This window comes from Cebus imitator, unplaced genomic scaffold, assembly GCF_001604975.1.
Source record: "Cebus imitator isolate Cc_AM_T3 unplaced genomic scaffold, Cebus_imitator-1.0 Scaffold117, whole genome shotgun sequence".
In the NCBI taxonomy this organism is placed as follows: Eukaryota; Metazoa; Chordata; class Mammalia; order Primates; family Cebidae; genus Cebus; species Cebus imitator.
This window is the reverse complement of record NW_016107432.1, coordinates 7451420-7475773: the sequence shown is the minus strand read 5'-3', so window position 1 is coordinate 7475773 and position 24354 is coordinate 7451420. Positions and strand designations below refer to the sequence as shown.

General features: G+C 47.9%; 1 protein-coding gene across 6 annotated transcripts in view; it reads right to left on the bottom strand.

Annotated features, from left to right (window-relative positions):
• Positions 1-24354, bottom strand: part of CUNH4orf50 (chromosome unknown C4orf50 homolog) — a 120129-nt gene that overhangs the window by 23203 nt on the left and 72572 nt on the right. For all 6 annotated transcript variants that reach the window (XM_037742219.1, XM_037742222.1, XM_037742218.1 and 3 more), the window contains one exon: positions 3769-3926. The gene's annotated coding sequence lies outside the window, so the exon portion shown is untranslated. The remainder of the gene's footprint in view (positions 1-3768; positions 3927-24354) is intronic.

The window sequence follows — 24354 nt, the reverse complement described above, 5'->3', positions numbered from 1 at the left end:
CCTGGTGGGGATGTTCAGTTGCCTGCGATAGACTTGATGACGTGTCATCCTCCTGGGCTCCCTGACAGACTCTTCAGTAAATCTGCAGTGCTCAGTCTTGCCATGCAAGTGGATTCTGTGCAGGAGCTCAGAAAGAAGCCAAGAGCTGCCTCCCAGTGGGGTGGTGGGCTCGGGGAGAAGCCTGAGGCCCTGGGATGAATAGCCTCCAGGATACACATACACACATGCATGTCTGCATATGTAGACGGTGGCACATGTTCTGTGCACATACGGGGAAAGGGATGAATGCTGTGAGACAGTGCAGATAAAGTAACAGAATGCAAAGTTACAGTTGGCTTCCAGCAGACAGACCCTGCCAGCATCAGAAAGCAAGAGGGCTTTGATGTGGGGAAAGCTTCCAGGGAGGCAGGGGGCTGGGAGATACAGACTGTATTTCGGGAGGAGGCACCGGGTGGGTGAGCTGGCATGCCACGCTGGAGAGAGGAGGAGGAGGAGGCGACACTCAAGAGGGTAGAAAGCTCCAATGCCAAGGAAGAGAGCTTGGATTTTACCCTGCAGATAAGAGGGGGTGGATGTAAGAAGTATTTTTGCACACAGGAGTGATATAAAAAGTGCTGCCTTTCTAAAGAAAGAGCAGTCTGACGACCGGTGCTGGGAGGTGAGGAAACGGGGCCAGGGAAAGCTGTGATAAGGGTGTGGCCAGAGGGCTGCCCGTGAAGGCAGAGAAGGCTCAGATGCTGCACCAGGCACAAAAGGCAACAGAGCGTCGCTGATCCCACTTGGAAAACCGCCACAGGAACCTAGGAACTAGCAACAGCGGCCCCCGGCTTTGCCCTCAGCATGCTGGTTTCTGGGTAAGCAGGAAAGTGATGGGAACCCAGAGGAAATACCCACTTGAGCAATTTCAGGGCAGCTGCCCCAGCTCAGATCCCAGTGGCCAGAAGAAAAGCCTGCAGGGTGGAAGGTGTCAGAGCCCACAGCACAGAGGCCACCTGCAGGGAGAGTTAGCCCCAGAGCAGCTGGGGTCCACTGCAGTGCACACGACAGTGAGGGATGAGGGCAGCGGATGGGCCCTCCCATCTCCTCAGAACCCAGGAGCTGTGTCTTTCAAAAAAACTGCCTGAAAAGATGCAATCCTCAACTCCTTATTTCCTATACAATGTTAAAAAAATAACCTTGTGGGTTGGTTCTACTGCACAGAAGTCAGCTTTCACTGAGCTGGTCCAATCTGACACTTACTTATCAAACACCTTCTAGGTGTGGGGCCCTGCATCAGGTGCTGGGGCTATGCAGGAAAATAAGACAGAGTCCTTGGGGGAATTGAACCCACGGAAAGGGGCAGGCCTGGCATGCAATGGGCGACTCCGCAGAAGAGGTCTTGCTGGCAGTGTGCCTTGCTTGTCAACTGCCTGTCTAACCATCTCACCTCTAGACAGTAAGCACCATGAGGCTGTCCTCCTGCCCCCTCCAGCCCCTGCATCCATGGTGGCGCCCAGCTTGGAAGGGCCCTCATGAAGTGCTCATGGAATGGACAGATGGATGCCAGAGTCCAGGGTGGAAAAGGACCTGGGGAGTTTGCTGGACTCCAGCTGACTCCAAGTAACACACAACGCATGGTCTCCTCATCAGTTCTGTCTCCCAATCCTGCTCCCATGACTCTGAGAGAGGCTTGAGAGGCAGGAGCCTAGACCTTCACCTCACCCCAGCTTCTGTCCCAGCCGCCCTAAACTGTAATGTGTAATCATCGTTCTAACCATTTTGATAGCACTTCAGCATTCACAAACCACTTTTCACACCTTACCTCCCAGGGATCCTGCAGAAACTCTAAGGAGGGATACAGGATGGATTTTCCTTGGGTAGACACGGTTTTCCCTGTTCCAGGAGGGAATGGGACCTGACATTTTGCACATGTAATTAATTTAATTATCTCAGCAACAATGCAAGGGAGCAATTATAATTCCTGTTTAATGGACGAGAAACTGATATTCAGGGAGATTAGGCATGTGGCCCAAGGACCACAGCTAAAGGGTGGTGGAGCTGTGATTTGAACTTGCTTCTGACTCCAAGTCCAGTAATAACAACAAGAACAAGGACAGACACAATGACGGCAATGAGCCCTGAGTGCGAACGCCAGGCCAAGCGCAGAGCCTGGCACCTCACCTGTGCTATTAACAGTGTTAACTGCTAACAAGGGGAAGGGGCATGGGGAGCAGACAGACTCAGGGAGGAGGCTTCTGTGGCATGGGCGGCTGGGGAGGCTGGGGACAGGTGAGCATTAGTGCCTGGACTGCAACCCACCAGCGCAGGTGCAAGCAAGAGAATGACAGAAAGGAGGCGGAACCCACGGGGCTGGGTGAGAGGTGAGGGGTGGGGGTGGGGGGGAGAAGGCTGGCCTGGCGCCAGGTGTGATCCATGAGTAGGCTGTGGGGTCACTCCTAACACCCCCCCCATCTTCCTCCCAATGGTTCCAGCCTGTAGACTTAGGCCACACACATTGAGAGCTGTGATGGTTAATACTGAGTGTCAACTTGATTGGGTTGAAGGATGCAAAGTATTGATCCTGGGTGTGTCTGTGAGGGTGTTGCCCAAGGAGATTAACATTTGAGTCAGTGGGCTGGGAAAGGGAGATCCACCCTCAGTGTGGGTGGGCACCATCCCATCAGCTGCCAGCGGGGCTAGAATAAAGCAGGCAGGGGAAGACGGGAGAGCAGACTTGCCGTGTCTTTCGGCCTCCATCTTTCTCCCGTGCTGGATGCTTCCTGCCCTTGATCATCGAACTCCAAGTTCCTCAGCTTTTGGACTTGTGGACCTACACCAGTGGTTTGCCAGGGGCTCTCAGTCCTTCAGTGGCAGATGGACGTCTGCACTGTCAGCTTCCCTACTTTTGAGGTTTCAGAGCCTGCACTGGCTTCCTGGCCTCTCAGTTTGCAGACGGCCTATTGTGGGTCTTCACCTTCACCTTCTAATCATGTGAGTCAATGCTCCTTAATAAACTCCACTTCATATACGCACCTATCGTATTAGTTCTGTCCCATTAGAGAACCATGTAAGATGTGCCTGGCTTCCCCTTCTCCTTCTGCCATGGCTGTAAGTTTCCTGAGGCCTCCCCAGCCATGCAGAACTGTGAGTCAATTAAATCTCTTCCCTTTATAAATGACCCAGTCTCGGGTAGTATCTTTATAGCAATGTGAGAACAGACTAATACACCCATTCTTCACACCTCAGCTCAGACATGGCCTCCTCCAGAAAACCTTCCTCAAATGCACTGCCAATCCCCCCCACAACACCTGCCTGAGTCCCTCTCCTGGGCTTCCAGAACCCTAGTGTGCCCTGACACTGATGTACCCTGAGTGGCCTGCCTCACTCACCTGAGTCTCAATTACAGCTTCCTGGAGGCCTCTGCAAATACGGAGCTCACATTAATGCATGGAACTTGCAAATATTAAGGAACATAATGTTTATGGCATCTATAAACGGTAAATGTTCCTAATACACCTTAAAATTTAATTCAGACAGAGCTCATTAAGTCAAAAATAAAAATCCTTCACAAAATTACTCTGAAACAATATACACTTTGTATTCTCTGAGGCTCTACCACAGGCAGGATCCTGGAATACAAACTGCAAGGTAGTCGTGTAAGGTCAAAGACAAAACTGTAAACAAAGCCCTTTCATGGGCTTGCTCTCTCTCTTCCCCTCTCATAAACGCCACACACACACACACACACACACACACACACACACACACACACACACATCCCGAAGCTACCTCAGACAGCAGCAGCTGGGTTCCAGTCACCACGGGAGTTTGTGGAGCAAATGATGTAAGACTTTTGTTTCCTCTGACCAAGTGCTTATGGAAACAAGCCGGCAGATCAATGCGCTGACAGGGACGGGTATGGAGAAGCTGTGGTTTCCCATGAGGGTCTGGAGGAAGAAAGATGGGCACCAGGATGAGCTGAAGGCATAAATACCCTGCAGACTTCCCAGTGATAAAACATCGCCCTGGGGCCAGCAGCCATTCCACTGCGGACACACCTTCTCCTGTCACTTCCAAAGGTGCACTGACTCCTGCATACAGACACAATTCCCAACAGGGGAACCTCCAAATGAGCATGTCAAATGCTTTTATAAAATCTTTCTTGTTTTTCCCTACTAGAGATGTTTTATGTGCGCCTTACAGATATTTGGAGGAAGATCTAAAAACAAAAAATAAGTCAACCTTCCCAGCATTTTGCGTGCTTTCAGCAAAATTGAGATAATAACATTTCTGGGGGTTTTTGACTTAGAATTATAAGATTTCCCCAAAGCATCATCTTGTAGCAGTTATTGCTATGCCTAATTTTCCCACTCATCATTATATAGTTACCTCCCCACACTGTTCCTGATACACAGTAGACTCTATAAATAGTGCTGAATACATGTGAAAAGGCCACTATTTCATGAAGTGAATATATCATGTACTTACCCACTTCCAGCAGATGGACATTTAGATTGTGTCTAAGAAGTTGCTATTATAAATCATGCCATGACAAATCATGCAATTAGTTATATCTGTGTCTCAATGACCAACCAAGAATCCTGGAGCAGCACCAGTCAGTTTTCAAAGGTGTGAAGGTTTTTCAGGCTCTGATGCGCCTGTCGGCACATTTTTTTTCAAGTCCATAGCTGCATCACTTTGAAGGCGGGAAGTTATGTAAATATTCCTTTATCCCAAACCCAACAGCCAAGATAGCCAGAATTTACATTCTGTTTTGCAAAAGCGAGCGCATTCTCCTTCAGGAATAACATTAACTTTCCTTGACTTTTATGCTCAATATGAGATATGCACTTTTATAAACCCAAGAGAACTGGCTCTGAAGTGAATTGTGTTTTAATAACAGGGACTTGTACTGGAAACAAAAGGACAGAAGGAAAGGGGAAAGGAAATGTACAATTTACTTCTTATAAGCAGAAAAATAAAAGCCAGAAACTCCAGGAATGCAGCTGTTATGAATTCAGCGCGCCCTGAGCAAACACAGTGGCAGTGAACTCAGTCCGCCCAGAGCTCTGAGAACCCCGGCCTTAAAAGGCACTTGTGCAATTCCCCATCTGTGCGCACCACCAAATAAACAGGGGAGAGTCAGAAGTTCAAGTGCTTGGTCCAATTATCTCATTCTGCGACAATCTAATAAGGGGCAATTAAGTGTTGAAGATGCTAGACCGTTAAGGTCTGTTGTGACAATAACCAGCTTTACATATTGGCTACCCTGAGGTAAGCAAATCCTGCTGGGCTCTACTAGAGATGCCAAGTGTGAGGTGGCTTTCACTTGATAGGTTTATATCCTCATGAATGTTGATGGCCTTTAAACTGTGCTCCTGTATCTAACAGGATACAGGTGATACCTCTAGGCATGATGACAGCCAGGTGATGGCAGAGAAAACATGGGGCCCATGACAGGCTGCTCTGTATGGTGGGGAGTGTGGATGCGCAGCTGAGAATCAGGGAGACTGGACTTGCTGTCCCATGGCTGCCTTCCCACTGACATCTGTCTGGGCCCTAGATTCCTCCTCTGTTTAATGAGGTTGTTAGATTGGATGGTCTCTGGGCACCGTCCATTTCTTTGGAAAACAGCAACCAATAATAAGAGGTGACATTACCTGCTGGGTGTCTCTATGTGTCAGGTGCTATTTGTCAGCTCTACAGGGATTACCCCTGACTCCTGGCCCTCCATCCTCCCTTGACTTCCCACCCTGCAGGCTGACCTTGGCTTCTGGTATTGGCTCAATCCACCACCAGACTTTTGTGAACTACTTTCATATTTTCAGCTGACCACCTCATACAGTTATTAGAAGAATCAAAGTGTTCAGGTTTTGTGAATCTTGAAACACTAGACAACCTTAACGCTTTAGTCAATGTGTCTGAGCAGTGCCTCCTGTGTCTCACTGGGCATGTGTGCAGCAGCTCTGCAGAGAGGGGGTGCAGAGCAAGTGCCCCCGGGGCCCCTCCACCCTGGGTGGGTCTGCTCATCACCCTCCCCCTCTCTCCAGAGCTGACCCCCCTCCCTGAGTGAAGCATACATGTTACAGTTTACAATCTTGCACTCAAGTGCCCATCTCCTCTGGGAGCACGTGAGCCCCACGAAGCCAGGGACCATGCTTAGATTCACCTCTGCTGTCCATGATGCCCAGCATGGGCCTGGCAGGTGCTCCTCAAAATGTTGAAAGACACACATGGAAGAAGAGAGGTGGGAAGCAGAGAGGCAAAGGGGTAAGGGGATAAGGAAGGAAAGAGGGAGAGACGGTCCTGGCCAGGGGTGCACAAATGCCTTGTGCATAAGTGAGCAAACAGTTCAGGTCCAGCTGCGAAAGCTCACATGAAAGTGGGATGGCCTAAATCTGTCTCAGTGAGACTAGGACAAAAGAACCATGTCGCAGATTCTGCAGGAATCCATCTCTGTCAGGCCCAGCTAAAAAGGAACTCCCCAAGCCTGGGGCTGAGCTGAAAACACCCCCTGGATTGAGTCCCTGCAGACTCAAAGTCCAGCTTACTTGGTTGGTGTGTTCCCATGACCTCAGGGGTTTGTATCCAGGGCAAAGGAAAGAGAACCAAGAGGCAGCCCCCAAACACTGATGCACAGGCGCAAGGGACACCTCGCAAGTATCAGTTAGGGAGTCTAGGAGTGGTGTCGGGTTCCCATGTAGAAGAACACATCTTTACATTTGAACAGAGCTTTATGGTTTGCAAAACACTTTCACTGTCAGTCTCTCATGTGTGAAGATAAAGTGACTTAGACAGGATTCTCATTTCACAGAAGAGAAAAAGGAAGTTTAAAAACAGGACAATTTTCTCCAAGCTTGTGCAGCCCTGGAGAGGCCAAGCTGAACTAGAAACCTGTCCTCTGCACTTTGAGTCTGCCACGTTTCCACGCTCCAAACGTAGGCTCTGCATGGTGGTTTTCCTCCCTTCCTTCCACACACCAGTCATCAGCAGCTCCTGTGATGTCTGATGGGGAGGCCCGCTCCACATTCTCTGTGGGGGCGGGGGCGGGGATCCCTCTCGTCCAGCTCTGCCTCCTCCAGGAAGGCTTCTGGGGATCCTAAAGTTTGCACACACCCCCTCCTCCCATTCTCTCCATGGATCCGGGCTCTCCTTTAGGCTTTCACACAGAAATCACCCCTTGGTGTCACTGTCTCATTCAATGTCACTTCCTCCTTCTGTTTATTGATTCAAGCAAATTGGCAGAGCACACAGAGAAGGGGAAAGCAAGCCTGGGAAAGGGAGCCAAATTTTGCAAGCCATGCAGAAAGGCAGAAGAGAAGTCACGCAATGACACCAGTTCAGTGAGTGTCTACAGAGAGTCGTCACCTGACCCCCAAATGCTAAGATCTTCCCAATGCCCCCCTCCCCACCAACTGTCTCTAATTTCCATGCAATGTTTGGCCTCCTGCCCCTCCTCTCAGGTGAGAAAAGGAGAAGCAGGTGTAACTCACTAACCTGCCAGGTGTTAACCCACTGGCCAGCTGTATTCACAGGCAGGCCAACCATGTACACCGTTCTTGGCTAAATGCCCCAGAGAGCAGAAGCAGGTAGCATTTCCACTCTGGCACACTCTTCCCTTGACCCATTTATGGAGCACACACATGAGCAGTTAGGCTGGGTTCCGTAAGGAATCCAGCCATCAGAGAGGGAGGCGGGCAGCGGACAGCTGGCCTGGTGCTGTCCGGGTGCACAGGTTCTGAACCTGAGGCGACCCGGTGGTTGTCCACCTGGAGAAGGAAGGCATCAGACTGCAGTGGGAATATTACAGTATTTGTTTGTTTGTCTGTTTTGGAGACAAGGTCTTACTCTTTTACCCAGGCTGGAGTGCAGTAGCTCCATCACAGTTCACCGCAGCCTCGACCTCCCAGGCTCAAGTAATCATCCTGCCGCAGCCTCCTGAGTAGCTGTGACTACAGGTGCATGCCACTATGCCCAGCTAATTTTTGTATACAGGTGGAGTCCCTCTATCCTGCTCAGGCTGGTCTTAAACTTGGGCTCAGACAATTCTCTTGCCTCAGCCCCCCAAAGTCCTGAGATGACAGGTGTGAGCCTCTGCCCACGAGCACATTACAACATCTAAAGAGCAAGGGAGCTGGAGTTCAATCCCAGATCTGCAGAAATAGAAGGTAGCTTTTTTGAACCTCAGTTTCCTTCTCCACAGAGGAGAATATTACTAGCTAGCTTCACAAATTGTTACATGGCTTAAATGAGATAGCGCATTTATAACGGTGGTGCGGCTCCTGGCAGGCAGCAGGCACTCACTAAGTGGCAGAAACCATATTATCATTAATATTAAATGTCATCATTTTCTCTCTGCCTTATAGTTTTTGTAAATGAATTTCTCCTTTGAAGAGCTGCAGCAGCGATCAGGACCCAGACGCCAGAGCCCTGGATGGAGCGTGGTGCTGCCTCACGGATCCTGAGCAATCCCAGCGAGCCTCCTCTCTGCCACTGGGTCTTCTCTTCCACACGACGTCTTAGCTGCCCTCCTCTCTCATAGACGGTGGAGGAAGGATGAGATGCTGGGATGTGTGTGAAAACACCTTGTCAAGGGTGCTTTTGAAAATTAGCTTCATGGAACATAAGTGCGGTGTTTGCTTGTTACCACCCCACTTAGAAACTCTGGATGGCTCCCTGCTGATTCTGGGAAAAGATCCAAGGTCCCAAGTCTGCCACTCATGGAACTTTGTGGTGGGGCTTTTCCTACTCCGGCCTCTATGAATGGCAGCTCCTGCCTGCACCTCCTGTCCCTACGCCCATATTCCCCAGCTGCTGTGGGGCTGCCCCTGACCCTGACTCTGAGCTCTCCCAGCACACACGGGCACAAACCAGACTCCACACAAGTTACCTGCTTATGTGGCTGGAGACCCTGAGGGCTGGAGCTATGTGGCTCATCCCCATGTCCCAGACACCAGCACTCGGCCAGCCGGGACGCTCTGATGTCTGCTACTGAGTGGGCTGGGGGGAAGGGGTGTGCTTGGCAGGAGCTGTTTTGACTACAATCATGTGGGGCTCGGGTGCCTATGGGAAACGGCTGGGCATAGCAAAGTCCCCTCTGGCCCGGACTCCCTTGAAGGATGCTGTTCCCAAGTCCTGCACTGGCACAGCCCTGGGAGGCATGTAAGTGAGCCAGGATTGGTGAAGTCTCCTCTAAGATAGAATAAAAGTCAACGTGGGGGTCCTGGTGACAAGCCTGTGGTGGGGAGGGGTGGGAGGAGGTCAGGAGAGGGGGAGAGGAGAGGGAAGGAAGAGAAGACAGAGAGAGGAGCAGAAGCAGAAAGAGAGAGAAGGGTGTCTGTGAGTGAGAACTGCCTGCCTACTCATTCCTTGTAAAACTGGAGCAGCAGTATGGTATAGGTTTAGGCACATTGGCTGGGACGCACTCCTGCCCCAGGGCAGCCCCTGGCAATTCACTGCGCCGCTCTGCACCTCAGTCTCATCTGCAAGAAGGGGTGAGCACCTCGCTGGGTGGCTGTGGACAGTAGACGGCCGCATGGGAAGGCGAGGTGGACAGTGTTTGGCAGGGACGCGGGTGTCACGGCTGCTCTGAAACTCCACCACCACCCACACACATCAGCTCTTTCCAGATCCTCACTGTCGTTACTCTCTTCCTGCTTAGATAGCATTGTCCGCAGATTCCTCTGCAAGCTTCCTTTCATTGGAAAACTCAGCACAGAGTTTAGCTTTTTAAATAAATCGGGCTCCACTCCTCCACAAAAGGACTTTGTGTGGCTTGTCACCCCTCCAGGAGAAGCTCCAGGCTTGCTGGTCTGGCTCAAGTGTCCTCCGCTATCTGGCCCCTGCCCCCCTTCCCTTTGTGTCCTGGGGCTCCTCACTGTACCCCCATCCTGGCCACACCGACCCCTGGCACACTCTTCCCCCGTGCTTTCTCCTTAGCACCACCTGCCCCAGCCAAGCTACAGGCACTGCACACCTGCCAAACCAGGCTGGGGCACAAGCCTCCCTTCCGTGTGTGTCTGGCTGTCCTGGCCCAGGAGCTCCCGAGGCCTGGAACCAGGGTTTACTTGTAAATAACAACAGCAACACCAATAATAATGGCATTTGTAATAATAATGTCAATAGCTATTATCGAATACTCACTTTTATGGGCCAGAAATCCTGTAAAATGTCTTCCCATAGCCTGAGAGGCAGCCTGGTATAGGCTTAAGCTCACAAATGTGGCCCTAAACTGCCTGGGTTCAAATCCCAGCTCCACACTTTACTGGCTGGGCGACCCCAAGCAAGTTTCTGAGCAGCTCTGTGCTTTAGTTTCTCCAGCTGTAAAACATGGTTGATGGTGTGCAGATACCGTTGTCATGAAGGCTAAATGAGTTAAAACACGCAAACTGCTTAGAACGCCGCTTTGCACCCAGGAAGCTCTAGGTTCATGATTGCTGCGGTTAAGATGGCCTTATTGTTTCTGCTACAGGAACAGGATCTCACAGGTCACAAAAGGAAAACCCACATGAGCGATGATCCCACTGCCACCCCTGGAAGGCTGCCCTGGCCTCTGTAAACCAGGGGATGCCATTCGATGTGGATGCTGGAACAAACCCAAGGCCCTGGGAGGGCTGTCCCCTCAGTAACAGGGTAAATTAGGAGACAGAGAGGAAGTCTGCCCTGGCCTGAGTTCTAGGTGAGGAGAAAAAAGCCATCCTTGAGAAGACGTAACCACAGCCCAATGTCTCCTGGGAATTTGGGGTTCAACTCATATCACTGGAATGGCCCAGAAACCTCCACTTGATAAATGAATATGAAAAGGTGCCCTTAATAAGTGTACCCCTGGCCGGAAATATCCTTGACATGACTGGGCCAAGAACGCACCTGATACCCTTGAGCCTGTGATGTCCTCGGGGCTGACATTGAGACGCAGCGGATTCCTATAGATAAAGCCCCAGAAGTCAAGATTCTGAAGCACCCAAGAAAACAACCCTTCATGAATGAAGACACAAGATGTATTTGTCAGGGAGTTTAAGTTCCCCCAAGAACATAAAATAGTAGAACTGTTGAATAGAGACCACAAAGTGGATTCATAAAAGAATGAAAACAATGTCTAACTAACTTGGATACAGCACTTACGATGGGCCAGTACAACCCTAAGAGCTTTATCTATATTGACTCATTTAACCTGAAAATAATTTTAGGTTATTTTAGTAGGCCGAATGACCTGGCTACAGAGTCTTCATACTGCAGAAAAAAATAAAAAATGAGTTTCAGAGATTCATCTGATGAAATTACGCAGAATATAGCTTAGAAGGACAGAAAGATAGAGCTACATGTAGAGGTTATGAGCCACTAAGGAAAACGTTGAGCCAGTCTAAAACTGTTAATATGAGTTTCAGAAGGAAAGAAAAGACAAGGGGTTGAAGGTGTAATAGTCAAATACATAATAACAGAGTTTTTCAGAAATGCTGAAAGACACAAATTCTCAGATTCCAAAATCATAAATCCCAAGTGGGATAGATACAAATGAATCTATGTCTTGTAGCAGAACTCTAGAATCACAAAGACAAATAGAAGATGCTAAAAGCAAACAGAGAGAGAGAAATGAGTTACCTAAAAGTACGTGGCAGTTACGCCAATAACAGGCTTCTTGATGAAAGCCAGAAGACAGTGGAAGAACATTGTCATATCACCAAAAAGAAATAAAAGGATCTAGAATTCTATATTTAACTAAATGATCCCTTAACTGTAAAAATAAATAAATAAATAAATGACATTCTCAGGCAAAGACTGAGAGGTTTTTTACTGCTAAGTGCGTTGCTAAAAGAATACTAGAAAGGAATGTGCTCCAGGGAGAACTAAACTAAACTCAAAAGAAAAAGAAGTACAAGAAAGAATGGCAAGTAAAGAAACTGGTGAATCTTTTACACTGTTGGTGAAAGTCTAAATTAGTTCAACCATTGTGGAAGACAGAGTGGCAATTCCTAAAGTATCTAGAACTAGAAATACCATTAGACCCAGCAATCCCATTACTGGATATATACCCAAAGAATTATAAATTGTTCTATCATAAAGACACATGCACACTTATTTTATTGCAGCACTGCTCACAATAGCAAAGACTTGGAACCAACCCAAATGCCCATCAGTGATAGACTGGTTAAAGAAAATGTGGCACATATACACTATGGAATACTATACAGCCATAAAAAAGGATGACTTCACATGTCCTTTGCAGGGACATGGATGAAGCTGGAAACCATCATTCTCAGCAAACTAACACAAGAACAGAAAACCAAACAAGCATGTTCTCACTCAAGAGTGGGAGTTGAACAATGAGAGCACATGGACACAGGAAGGGGAACATCATACACTGGGGATTGTCAGGGATTAGGGGGCTAGGGAAGGGATAGCATTAGGAGAAATACCTAATGTAGGTGGCGGGGTGATGGATGCAGACAACCACCATGGTACATGTATAGCTATGTAACAAACCTGCATGTTCTGCACATGTACCCCAGAACTTAAAGTACAATAAAAAAGTAAAAAAGAAACTGGTAAACCTAAAAAAGTATTAACTACATAAAATAATAATAGTGGTTAACGTGAAAGGTATAAAAATAGAATGAAAATATATTCCTGGGCAAAATGAAAGATGGAAAGGGAGGTATTAAAATTGAAGCCTTCTTAGGATTCTGAGTGCATGTGGAAGCTAGAGATACCAAGCCAAGAATGCACATTGAAACTTCAAAGCGTAGCCACTAAAATAATAGAAATACAATGTATACCTAGGGTGAAAGGTAGAACAAAGAAAACTTAATCGGTTTCATATAAAGGAACAAAAGGGAAAAATTAGAAGCATAGTAAAGGCAGGGTAAACAGTAAGTTCACAGCAAGATGACAGATAAATATATATATCAGTTATAATATACATATTATGATATATATCAGTTATAATAATTATAAAGGGCTAACTTTCCATTTAAAAGACAAGGATTGACCTAAGCTTAACAAATTCAAAATACAGCTATCTGCTGTTAACAGAGACATACTAAAAATATAAAGACAGAGAAGAATTGGCTGTAAAAGAATGAGAAAAGGTGTGCTAAGCAAATACTAGCCCAAGAAACTCAGAATAGCCACGTTAACATTAAACAAAATAGACTCCAGAGCACTATTAAATATAGTAAAGGCTATTACCTAATTATAAAACAAAGATTCATAGTGCAATAGAAAAATACTAGACTCATATGCACTAAATGGTAATAATACAGCCTCAAAATATATAAGGCAAAAATTAAGAAAATTAGAGAAATTGTTAAGTCTACTGCCATAGTTGGATATTTAAACATATCTTCCTCAGAACTTGACAGATCAAGCACACAAATGTACCAGTGAGGAAACAAAGAAAATTCAAAGACCACAATGAACAAGTTTCATGTAACGGGCATATATGGAAGTCTGGAACCATAATAATCAAATACATAATATTTTCAAACTTTTACATGGAACATTTGCAAAATATGTTTATAATCTTGGAAATAGAGCAAGCCCCAACAAGTAAAAAAGAAAAAAAAAAAGGATATTATATGAACCATATTCTCTGATTATAATAGAATTCAAACATAAATAATAAGAAAATAAGGAAAAGCCCACATGTGAAGAATTTGAAAATATCCTTCTAAATAACTCATGGGTGGAAGAGACCATAAGAGGAATTAGGAGAATCATACAGTATTTGCCACCTAGGAGCTCTCTGTTCAATAACCCCCTCCAACAAGTTAACTATTACAATGTGTTTAGTGGGACCCAGAGACCCAAGGGTCACAGAAGGAGGGGCCCCCTGATCTAAGGAGGGGGCCCAGGATCGGGAAAGACAAGCTTCCCGCCACTGAATAAGAAACAGTGTTAGGTGGTTTTGTAATCAGTTTCCTAGGTCCCTTGAACGGGCCATTTTTTCTCCCTGGGCCTCAGGCTTCCTCAAATGAGATGGTTGAGCCGATTCATCTCCAAGTCTCAGATAACCTTTTTTTCAGTTTAATTTGAACCTATCCCCAGTTTCAATTTTACTTAATATAACACTAATGAAAACAAATTCTTCTCTCTCATTGCAAAACCTATCAAATTCCTTTCATAACATGATGTCAGTTTTCTTTTCTTTTTATCATTTAAGACAAATGATGCTGCTTTTCCACCTTTGCTTTCTCCTAATCTTCCCAAGTTTGCTGCTGTGACAGATGGCCTCTCCATCAAGCAGCGTGCCTTCTTCTGTCTGCTCATGCGTCTCTGCTTTTTTGATTTATGAAAGAAATGGGGGCTGGTCACAGTGGCTCATGCCTGTAATCCTCAGTTCACCTGAGGTCAGGAGTTCAAGACCAGTCTGGCCAACATGGTAAAACCCTGTCTCTACTAAAGATATAAAAAATTAACTGGGCATGGTGGCAGGCGCCTATAATCGCAGCTACTTGAGAGGAGAATTTCTTGAACCCAAGAGGGGAAGGTTGCGGTGAACCCAGATCATGCTATTGCACTACAGCCTGGGCAATAAGAGCAAAACTCTATCTCCAAAATAAATAAATAAATAAATAAAAATAAAGGACACCACCTGGCCCATCAGCCATTGTCCACAACCAGGCAACATTCTCTCTCACTGTCCCCTCTCCATTAGTTTCCCATCTCCTACAATCCTTTCCCTACAGGGATTCAAAATGGTCTTCCTAAACCACAAGAAGTCATCCTCCGTTTGAAACTCACCCTTGGCTTTGAGGGCACCACGAGGTCAAAAATCAACAGCAGCCAGGTGGGGGCTCAGTGTGCTCACTGAGGGCTTCTCTGGCAGAGCCTCAACACTGATCCTTTTCTTCTGGGCTTCTACACTACGGAAAACTCTGCTCTGCTGTTCAGAGCCTTTCTCATTCTGCTTCCTACTCCCCACCCTGCACAGCTTTAGAATGTGGCAAACACCTGGAAGAGGAACCCACTCTGGCCTTTGAAGCCCTTCAAGTCTCTAATGTGTCTCTCCATCCCCATCAGTGGCCATGGCACTGAACCAGGCCTGGGCGCTCAGCCCTGTCCCCAGACTGTAGACAATCCCAGCAGCGAGCAGCGCTGACTCTCAGAAGAGCTCTCCTCTCCAGAATTTGGCTCCGTTAGTCCTTACTGCTTCAGCAGTGATAAGAGCCCACCAACCATGCAGTTGTCCTGGCCAGTCTACAGAGACTATGCAGAGAGGGTTTTCAACACCCTCAGATCACGCTAATGCTGCCACTTTTGAACGGGGGTCCCATGGAAAAGCATGAAACTCAATTGCACATGTGTATGTTTACTTTCATAAATATTCACGACTCCTCCCACATCTAATTGAATATGTATATTTAGCCACCCAACTCAGCATACATTTCCGTCTCTTTGCCCCCCCCTGGAAGTGTCTGTTCCTGGCTTCTGGCTGGAGGTTATGCTCCCTAGCCTGCCAGAATGGCCACCCCGCAGGCTGCAATCCTTCGTGAGAAATAAAGCTCTCCCTTCCAAATGTATCAACCTCATCATTCAGTTGGCACACATGATAGAAATCTTACTTCTTATCTGTAATTCATTATAGCATTATGGTTTTCCTAGAATCCTGTAATTCTCACTGACAGAAAGAAACCAGGTGCCCTTCCCCCAGGCCCTGATCTGCAGCCTCAATCCCACCATCTCCTATGTCTTAATGGCTTGGCAGACTTGGCCCGAATATAGTTTTCCTGGTGACAGTGAAGTTCTTGCCTCACCATTTTGCTGTGTGGATAATGTCTGCGGAAGCTGAAGTGCCTGGTAAGCAATCAGGGCCTCAAAAATGTCAGTTCCTGCCAGTGAAGGACTGTTTGCAAAGCCCGTTGCAAGAATCTCCCCTACCTCTGTGTGCGCATTCATTTGCAGTGTGACTCCCCTGCCCCTCCCAGCAAGTGGTGGAGTCTGGTTCTCCACACCTTGGACTGGCCTTGCCACATGCTTGGACCAATAGAAAGATTCAGAAGTGGCATTGTGGGAGATTTGAGTCTGGGCCCCAGGAGACCTTGAAGCTCTTGCTCTCTCTTTTGGAACCAAGCCTTTAGACCACCCTATGCAGAAACCTCAGCTAGTTTCTGGAGACTGAGAGGCCATATGGAGCAGAGATGAGCATTCTAGCTGAAAAGAGCAGTCAACTGACGGCTAGCACCAATGGCCAGACATGAAGCCCTCCTAGACTACTCAGCCCCAGTAGGTAGAACTAACTACCTGATGAATAACCTGAGTGAGACCAGCAGAAAACCACCCTGCAGAGCCAATCTACATCTAATGTATATACATGAATATGTAAGATGGTTGTGGTTTTAAGCCAGTGAGTTTAGGGTGGTTTATTACCCACCAATATCTAACTTCTTTCTTTGAATTAATAAAATGTTTTGATAATGATGATGATGATTTACATTAATTGGGTGCTTCCTTTGTGCAAGGCTCTATGCTGAGTATAAGTTTAAAGCTCTTAAATCCTGACCACAACACTGTGAGTTAAGTACTATCAGTGTCCCTATTATCTCATAAGGATATTGAGACCCCAAGAGATGAGGCAACTTGCCCGCAGTTGGAGAGCTTGCCAGTAGCAGAGCTGAAAGTGGAACTCTGATGTGCTGGTTCTGATTCCTGCACCCATTGCTACTCCTTACACTGCTTCTCTCTCATTCTAACATCGCCTCCCCCGACTTCCCACTCCCTCACCTAACATCCTCCTAACTGCCCCCTGGAACCTGTGTAGAATGGTAGAGATGGAGAAACTAACATTTATTTGTTAAGTATTCATTTGTCCAGTAACATTTCCTCATGCCTACAGTGTGCCCAATACTCTTCTAGAAATTAAGGCCACCAATTTCTACAACACAGAAGACAAGCCTTCTGTTCTTAAGAGTCTAAACTCAACCGGGTACGGTGGCTCATGCTTCTAGTCTCAGCACTTTGGGATTTCAGGACTAGCCTGGCCGACATGGTGAAACCCCATCTCTACTAAAAATACAAAAATTAGCCTGGTGTGGTGTCAGGCACCTGTAGTCCCAGCTGCTTGGGAGGCTGAGGCAGGAGAATCACTTGAACCTGGGAGGCAGAGTTTCCAATGAGCCGAGATCGTGCCATTGCACTCCAGTCTGGGTGGCAGAGCAAGACTCCGTCTCAAAAAAGAAAAAAAGATAAAAAAGTCTAAACTCATGCCCGATACATGCTAGACACTCCAGACACATTCTCTCCCATTGTCCTCACTGCAGCCTTGTCCCCACTGTACAGAGGATGCTGAGGGAAATAGAAACTCACTCAAGGTCACACAGGGATCAGAACTAAGGTTGGCCTGGTCTTGGACCAAAGCTTTTTCCAATTTACTGTGGGACTCCACCTCCTCTCACTTTTACTAGGTACTCCTTGGGGTGGAGGTTCAAAGTCTTCTCTAACAAAATACCTCATTTCCTTTCTTTGTCTTTCTTGGGTCTTGTTTTCATTTCCAAAGTGCCTCCAATTACCAACGTTTATTTTTTAAAAGTAAAAAATAAAGATAACGGATTTTGGAATAGTCTCTCAAGTCGTGGGCAAGTTCTTAATCCCTTTGTGCCTCCATTTCTTCCTAAAGAAAGTGGGGACAAGAGAAGCACCTTTCTTATACTCTTGCAGGAGTAAACAAACTAAATATGTAAAGTTTCAGCTCAATTGTACAAGCATTTATGGAATGCTGGGAATCTACCAGGCACTGGAGAAAGGGTTGCTCTTGGAGGAATCTCAGACCCAGCTGACTAAGGAAGCTTTAGGGAGAGGCAGCAGCTGGTTTAAAATAATTGGAGGTACGTGGCAGGTTACAAAACGGACTGAAAAGGCCTCCTTCCCTGCATACACGGCCCTAGGAAGCAGCAACAATCAATGCCAGACAAATCAATGGCCGCATCCTCAGGGCTGCTCTGGTTTGCTCAGAGCTGAGATCCGGAGCAGGGTGGTCCGGGCACAGTCCAAGGACCTGGGGGTCATACAGGACCCGAAGGGGTTTGATCCTGGCTTTGCCGATCCCCACATGACTTGGCAAGTGACTTGTCTGCTCCAAGTTTCAGTTTTAACAACTGTGAAATGGGAGGCAATATCAATTTCTTGGCATCATTTGGAAATTCAATGTGACAACATGTGTGAAAAGACCATGAAAAATGCCCAGTACAAAGTAAGCAGTGGGGCTGAGTGGGGGAGGCTTAAATAATTTTACTGAAATAATAGTAATATCAAATATTCAGTGAAAACTTGCTCCGTGCCAGGCCCTGTTCTAAGCCCTGTGCGTATTTAGTTGGTTTACTCCTACAAGAATTTAAGAAAGGTGCTGCTCTTATCCACATTTGATTTAGGAAGAAATGGAGGCACAAAGAGATTAAGAACTTGCCCACGGCTTGAGGGACTATTCCAGAATCCATTATGTTAACCAACACGCTCTCTTGCCCCTATAAAATAGCAGGTCGATACTACATGTTGAATGAGAAATGCTGTTAAAAATCATCACATACACTATGATCTCATTTTTTTTTAAGCCTGGGTGCATAAGGATAAATGTCAAAATGTTGAAAATAAACATCTCTTATTGGTAGAATTCCATGTGTTTTTGTCACTTTATTTTTTGTAATTTTCCAACTTCATTCAAACACATATATATTAATTTTTATAAGCAGAAAAATGTTATTTAAAATATGTCTCTTTCTCTCTGCTGTGCCAGGCTTCATTAGGCACTATGCATATATGTAAGGATATTCGATTATCCTAGCATTCCGGGCAGAATCTTGGAAAACTTCTAGCCTGAGACAGAATCGATGCTCAATTACCATTCGGCCTCGTTCCTCACAAAATCAGTAACTGTTTCTGTGATGCTACCTGTCCTGATAGGCACCTGCAGTAGGCTTCTTCTTAAAGTGATCATAACTTTTCTAAAGCTGTTCTGAACAAAACAGAACTGAACAGTATCTGTAGGAAGTAGAGAAGTTCCTTTTTAAAGTTTTCTTTCTTGTTAAAGAATAAGTGTGTGAATGACTTTGTTAAGCCTTACCCCATGTAGCTGTTAGACGTGCCATGCTTACAGGCATGTAGCACGTTCTATGTTCTTGTACTTTAACCAAGGTATCTGTGCTGGATGTGCTCATAGGCATTTTCCAGCTCTCCATTGCTTTTACCTGTCTAGAAAAGTTTAAGTTGTGGGCTGGTTGCGGTGGCTCACACCTGTAATCCCAGCACTTTGGGAGGCCAAGGAGGGTGGATCACAAGGTCAAGAGGTCAAGACCATCCTGGCCAAAATGGTGAAGCCCCATCTCTACTAAAAATACAAAAATTAGCTGGGAGTGGTGACACACACCTGTAGTCCCAGCTACTCGGCAGGCTGAGGCAGAGGAATTGCTTAAACCCAGGAGGCAGAGGTTGCAGTGAGCTGAGATCACGCCACTGCAGTCCAGCCTGGTGACAGAGTGAGACTCTCTCTCAAAGAAAAAAAAAAAAAAAAAAGAAAATTTTAAGTTGTTAGCCAATCGTGTTTTAGTTTAGATTGTGAGCTCTAGCTCCAGCCAATGGAGATCAGACACAGCAGTAAGGACGACCCCAAATGTGTAAGGGATAAATTTGTGTGTTTTCCTTTGTTCATTGTACTCTTATGGCAAGATGGCTAGTGAAGATATCCCTGATGCCCAGGAGGTAAAAATTGCATTGCTGAAAGATCCTTTGTCTCAGTGCTAACTTTCCTTTGCAGCACTGAGCATCTATTTCCAACATCTATTTCTAACATCTGTTTCCAACATCTATTTCTGACAGTAGCTTAATGGTTTTGTTTCTTTGCATTCACTTTGAAGCTAAGCCCCTGAGGTTTCCCAGGTGTTCACATTTGGTATAACCACATTTAGTTTTTGGATTTTACTGGCTGAACACCTTTGCGTTGATGCCCAAGCACCAGGGTTGAAACCTGGGAAACCTCGAAGGTCCGATTTCCAGGGCTTTGGGGGATCAGAGGAAAACCAGCCTCTGCCCTTCACCCCAGCTGTGTGATCTTGGGAAGGTTCCCAGACTTCACTGTGCCTCAGTTTCCTGATCTGCAAAATGGGTATCCTCTTCCTTGTTCTTCTCGCTTCACAGCTGTGAGACTCAAACAAGAGCAGACATCAGGAGATGCCTTACAAACTGTGCATTCCCATCAGAGAGGTGGGAAGTACTTTTGAGCATGTCAGCTATGAAGACTCCAACACACCCAAGATGTAGAAGTCAGAAAAAGGACAGGAAATTCAGAACCTGACAATAATCCCTTATCAGCTCCAGGAATCACATTCAATTAGCAAGCACGTCCCTATGTAAGATAAGGCTCCTCAGACTTCATCTTATTTCTTTAAATGGCAAGTTGCTTTTGAGAGTAAAGATAAACCCCCTACAGCTGTCTAGATATGAAGATGGATGCTGACAAGGGCATGACCAGAAAGTGGGGGCCAAAGGTCCCCCTCAAGCAGTATTTGCTTACCTGTCATGTTATAGTTGGGCAGGCTCTCAACGGGCTCTTTGGGAGGCCTCTGGCAGCCACCATCTGAACTCCATCTCTCTTGCCGCATGTCTCTGACATACAGAGACAAATAGACACACAAAACCCTGGAGAGGAAGTCACAAGGCCCGCACTCAGGGCCTCCAGTGTCCCTGGCCTCCCGGTTCCTCCCTTCCCCATGGAGAGTCGTAGCGGACAGTTTCTAAGTGCCTTTCTTCTCTCAAAGGCTGGGTTCTCAGCTTCTCCTGGGCTTTCCCTGGGGAATTCCTGCCTCAGCCCCCCATGGAGGTCGGAGGCCCCTTCTTGCCCGCTCAGCCCTCTGCAGGGGAATGACTTGTTTATACGATACTCTCATGATACTCTCTCTCATTCTCTCTCTCCTTCATTCTCTGCCCCCTCCCCCGGAGTTCTCCCCTTATCCTGTGCTCCCTGGTGCCTTAGAGACGCTAGGTGAACCTTTGTGGAATGAAATGATCGGTGGAAAAAATAGGAATGAGCGAGGGAGCAGCCCGCAGATAAAAATCATGGCCCAGAGTCACTTGGCATTACCTTCACTATAGCTGGTAACCACAAGCTACAACCTGGTTCATACCTTGGAGAACCTTCTGGAAGCCCCACTGGAGGAAGCACCACACCCCACGCCAGGCCTGTGCTGGGATGGAGGATAAAGATTCAGCTTGGTGCCCACATGAACCAAATGCATCCATGCCCTTGAGGAGCAGGCAGCCTGCTGGGAGTCAGGCAGGTGACAAGGAAACAGAACAGGACATTGGCCTAGGGTGGAGGATCTGGGAAGACTTCCCCAGGAAAGAGAGATCAGAGAGGAGATGACTAACACTTCCAGGCACCAAAGATGGATAAGCCAGCCAGCTTCCTGATTGACTTACTCCTTACCAAAGCTTATTTCACAGGGAAGGGAACAGAGGCACAAGGCCACTGAGGCACCTGCCCCAGATCTTGTAGCTGGTAAGTGGCATGGCTGAAATTCACACCAGGGTGCCACACCTGTCCTCAGATTTCCAAAATGATTCTCCCCCGGCCAGTGAATCTAGCACTGGAGTGCGCGTGGGCTGGTGGCCCGGACTGAGGGAGGAAGCTCCAGGTCCCCTGAGCCCACCAGTCCCCATTGCATGAAGCAAGCTGAGGCAGAGGGCAAGGGTTTCCCTTAGTAAGCAGAGTTCGGATTTGACTGCTTGGCACCTGCATGACCTCTTAATCCATTTTTCTACAGGGCTATTCATGATTCAGCTTGGTCCCTACGTTACCAGAGGACCCCACAGCTGCTGGTACCCAGGCCCTGGCTGAGGCCACATCTCAGGAGACTCATTTCATTTTCCTGTGTCTTCTCCTGCATTTAAGTGGCCTGGTCAGAGTGCCAGTGCCTGGAGAGGGCAAACCTCCCATTTCGTTCACAAACATGCCTCCTGAATGTGAGCCTGGCATCTGCAGATGGGAGACCCACATGGAATGTAACAAGCAAAATGAGTCATGGGGCCCTGTGGAGTCTGGGCGGTGGGATCTCTTCCAAGGCCTTCAGCCTGGCAAGGAGGGAACAGAGGCCGGAAGGGTGGGGCCTGCCCAAGGAGGTGCAAATCAGACTTGCCCCGGCTCCTGCCTCCTTACCATCAACCGCCTTGCTGCCTTCTCAGTTGCTTCTGTTCGCCATTTGAAGGAAACTCGCATTTTTCTCGACCAGCTAGCAGGCTGGGCCCTGGGCTGGGTGGGACCTGGGGCCGGCGCATCTGCCCCCAGCGTTTTCTGACACTCGGCTGTCCTTCTGGCTGTGGCTCTGCCCTCTTGGCCCCAGTTTCATCCATTCTCTGGCCCCAGCATGCTGACCCCAAGGATGACATCCCTGGCTCCCTTGGCCTCTGGCTTCCAGCTGGGCCCAGCCAAGGGGAGGCACAAGGAGGAGGCTGGAGAAAGGGAGGACAGAAGGTTCTAGAACTTACTCTCCACCCCATCAGGAGTAGGTCCGGCAGTGGCCAGGCTTCTCTACGACAGGCCCCAGCTCTAGCTCTCCCAGCCTCCTGGAGCCGCAGCACCCTCTCCTTGCCCTCTGACCCTAGGGTAGTCACCGATTCCTGTGCTTGCCACTCTGTTCACCACTTGTCCTGCCCCTGAGCAGGACACAGCCTCTGCTTCCCAGGAGCATGCAGTCAGCTACAGAAGGAGCTCCTGGGGCAGGGGGTATGGCAGCCAGGCCGGGGCTTGAGGGGGTCTGGAAAGGACAGGCAGGAGGGTTCAGTGTCTTCTCCACACACCCAAAACCCCTAGACTTTCAATGCACCCCCTGTGCTGAATATGATAAAAGACATGGAGGTGATAAAACATGCAGTGCTCTTGGCCAGTGCCCTTGGAGAGACCGCCATCTAAACAAAGATGACAGCCGGGGAAAGTCACAGGCTTGGCCTCCACCCCATCGGGATTCCCACTCACTCATTCATGGACCCTGTTCAAATGAAAGGTGTCACACTCTCAACAGTAATGTATTAATTTCTTCTTCTTTTTATTATTTGAACAAATACAGTCCCTTCGTCACCTCTTTCCTGCTGAGACCCCATTCATGAGACGAGGAAGGTGAGCCGCATGACCTCCAAGAATGGCCTCCCTTACCCCTCCCTGACCCCAATTTTAGCGGAGTTGGGAATTTCACATCAAGACCCCAGTAGGGTCGCAGATTCGTTGAGAAGAACCCAATGCTCATGGCCGTGGAACAGGCAAACGCTATTGGATGAGGTGGCTGATGGGACAGGAAGTTCACCGTAGGAGGAAAAGACCTAAATAATTGTGATGCTTGGGGTGCCTTGGGGAAAAAGAATGCAGCCTCCAGAACTACCCGTACAGCCACGTGCAGAATGCAAGCTCACGCAGCAGATGGGAAAACAGCGCCTGGGAGGCTAGGGAGCCCCTCACATCTCCGACTGGTGAGAGGCAGAGGCAGTGACCGCACTGCAGCGCCGAGGGCCTCGCAGGCTTTTGCTGCCTCTGAGGTCCTTGTCACTCCCACCGGAGCCCCAGATGTGGCCTCATCCAGGCTGTAGCCTAGCACTCCTCCAAGTCCCGGAGATTGGAGCAAACCTCAGGATGCCAGCTGGATCATCCCGCTGGGAACCCAAGATAAAGTCAGGACTGCTTTATCTGCTTTCAGTTTCAAAAAACTAAACTTAGAAAGTCGAAAAGTGGGAGCTGTCAGGCCCAGCCCCCAGGGTCCCAGCCAGTCAGCCGAGCCTCTGCACGACATCAGACGCATCCAGATGCAGGCACCTCTTCCAGGTGCCCTTCATTTCCAGGAGGGACTGTCCCCTACGTGCGCCCACAGGATTTTATCATGCCTCTGCCTCCATGGTCAATTTGGGACAAATCCACCTCCTTGCTGTCTTCAGCAGGAGGTTTTTTACTCTCCCGTGGGTCTGTGACCACCCAGGGGGTTGGGGACTTCTCTCTGTGACCCCAGCAAGAGGCATAGAGCAGGCATGCAGTAAATGCTGGGGACTGAGAGAGCAAGGCTCACACAGCCCGTAAGCTTTGCAGGTGCGAAAATTGAATTAGCCGAGGAACTGAAGGGCAGGCAAGGGGGCGTGTTCCAGCTGAGACGTGATAAGAGAATGATATCATAGGACATCTCGAATTCCTCACTAATGAGTTCATGATCTAGGTATTGGGCATTAGGATGCGAACATCACAGAAAGAAAGGCAGCCAGGGCTGGGCGCAGTGGCTCACGCCTGTAATCCCAGCACTTTGGGAGGCCAAGGTAGTTGGATCACTTGAGATTAGGAGACTGAAACCAGCCTGGGCAACATGATAAAACCCTGCTTCTATTAAAAATACAAAAAATTAGCCAGGTGTGGTGGCAGGC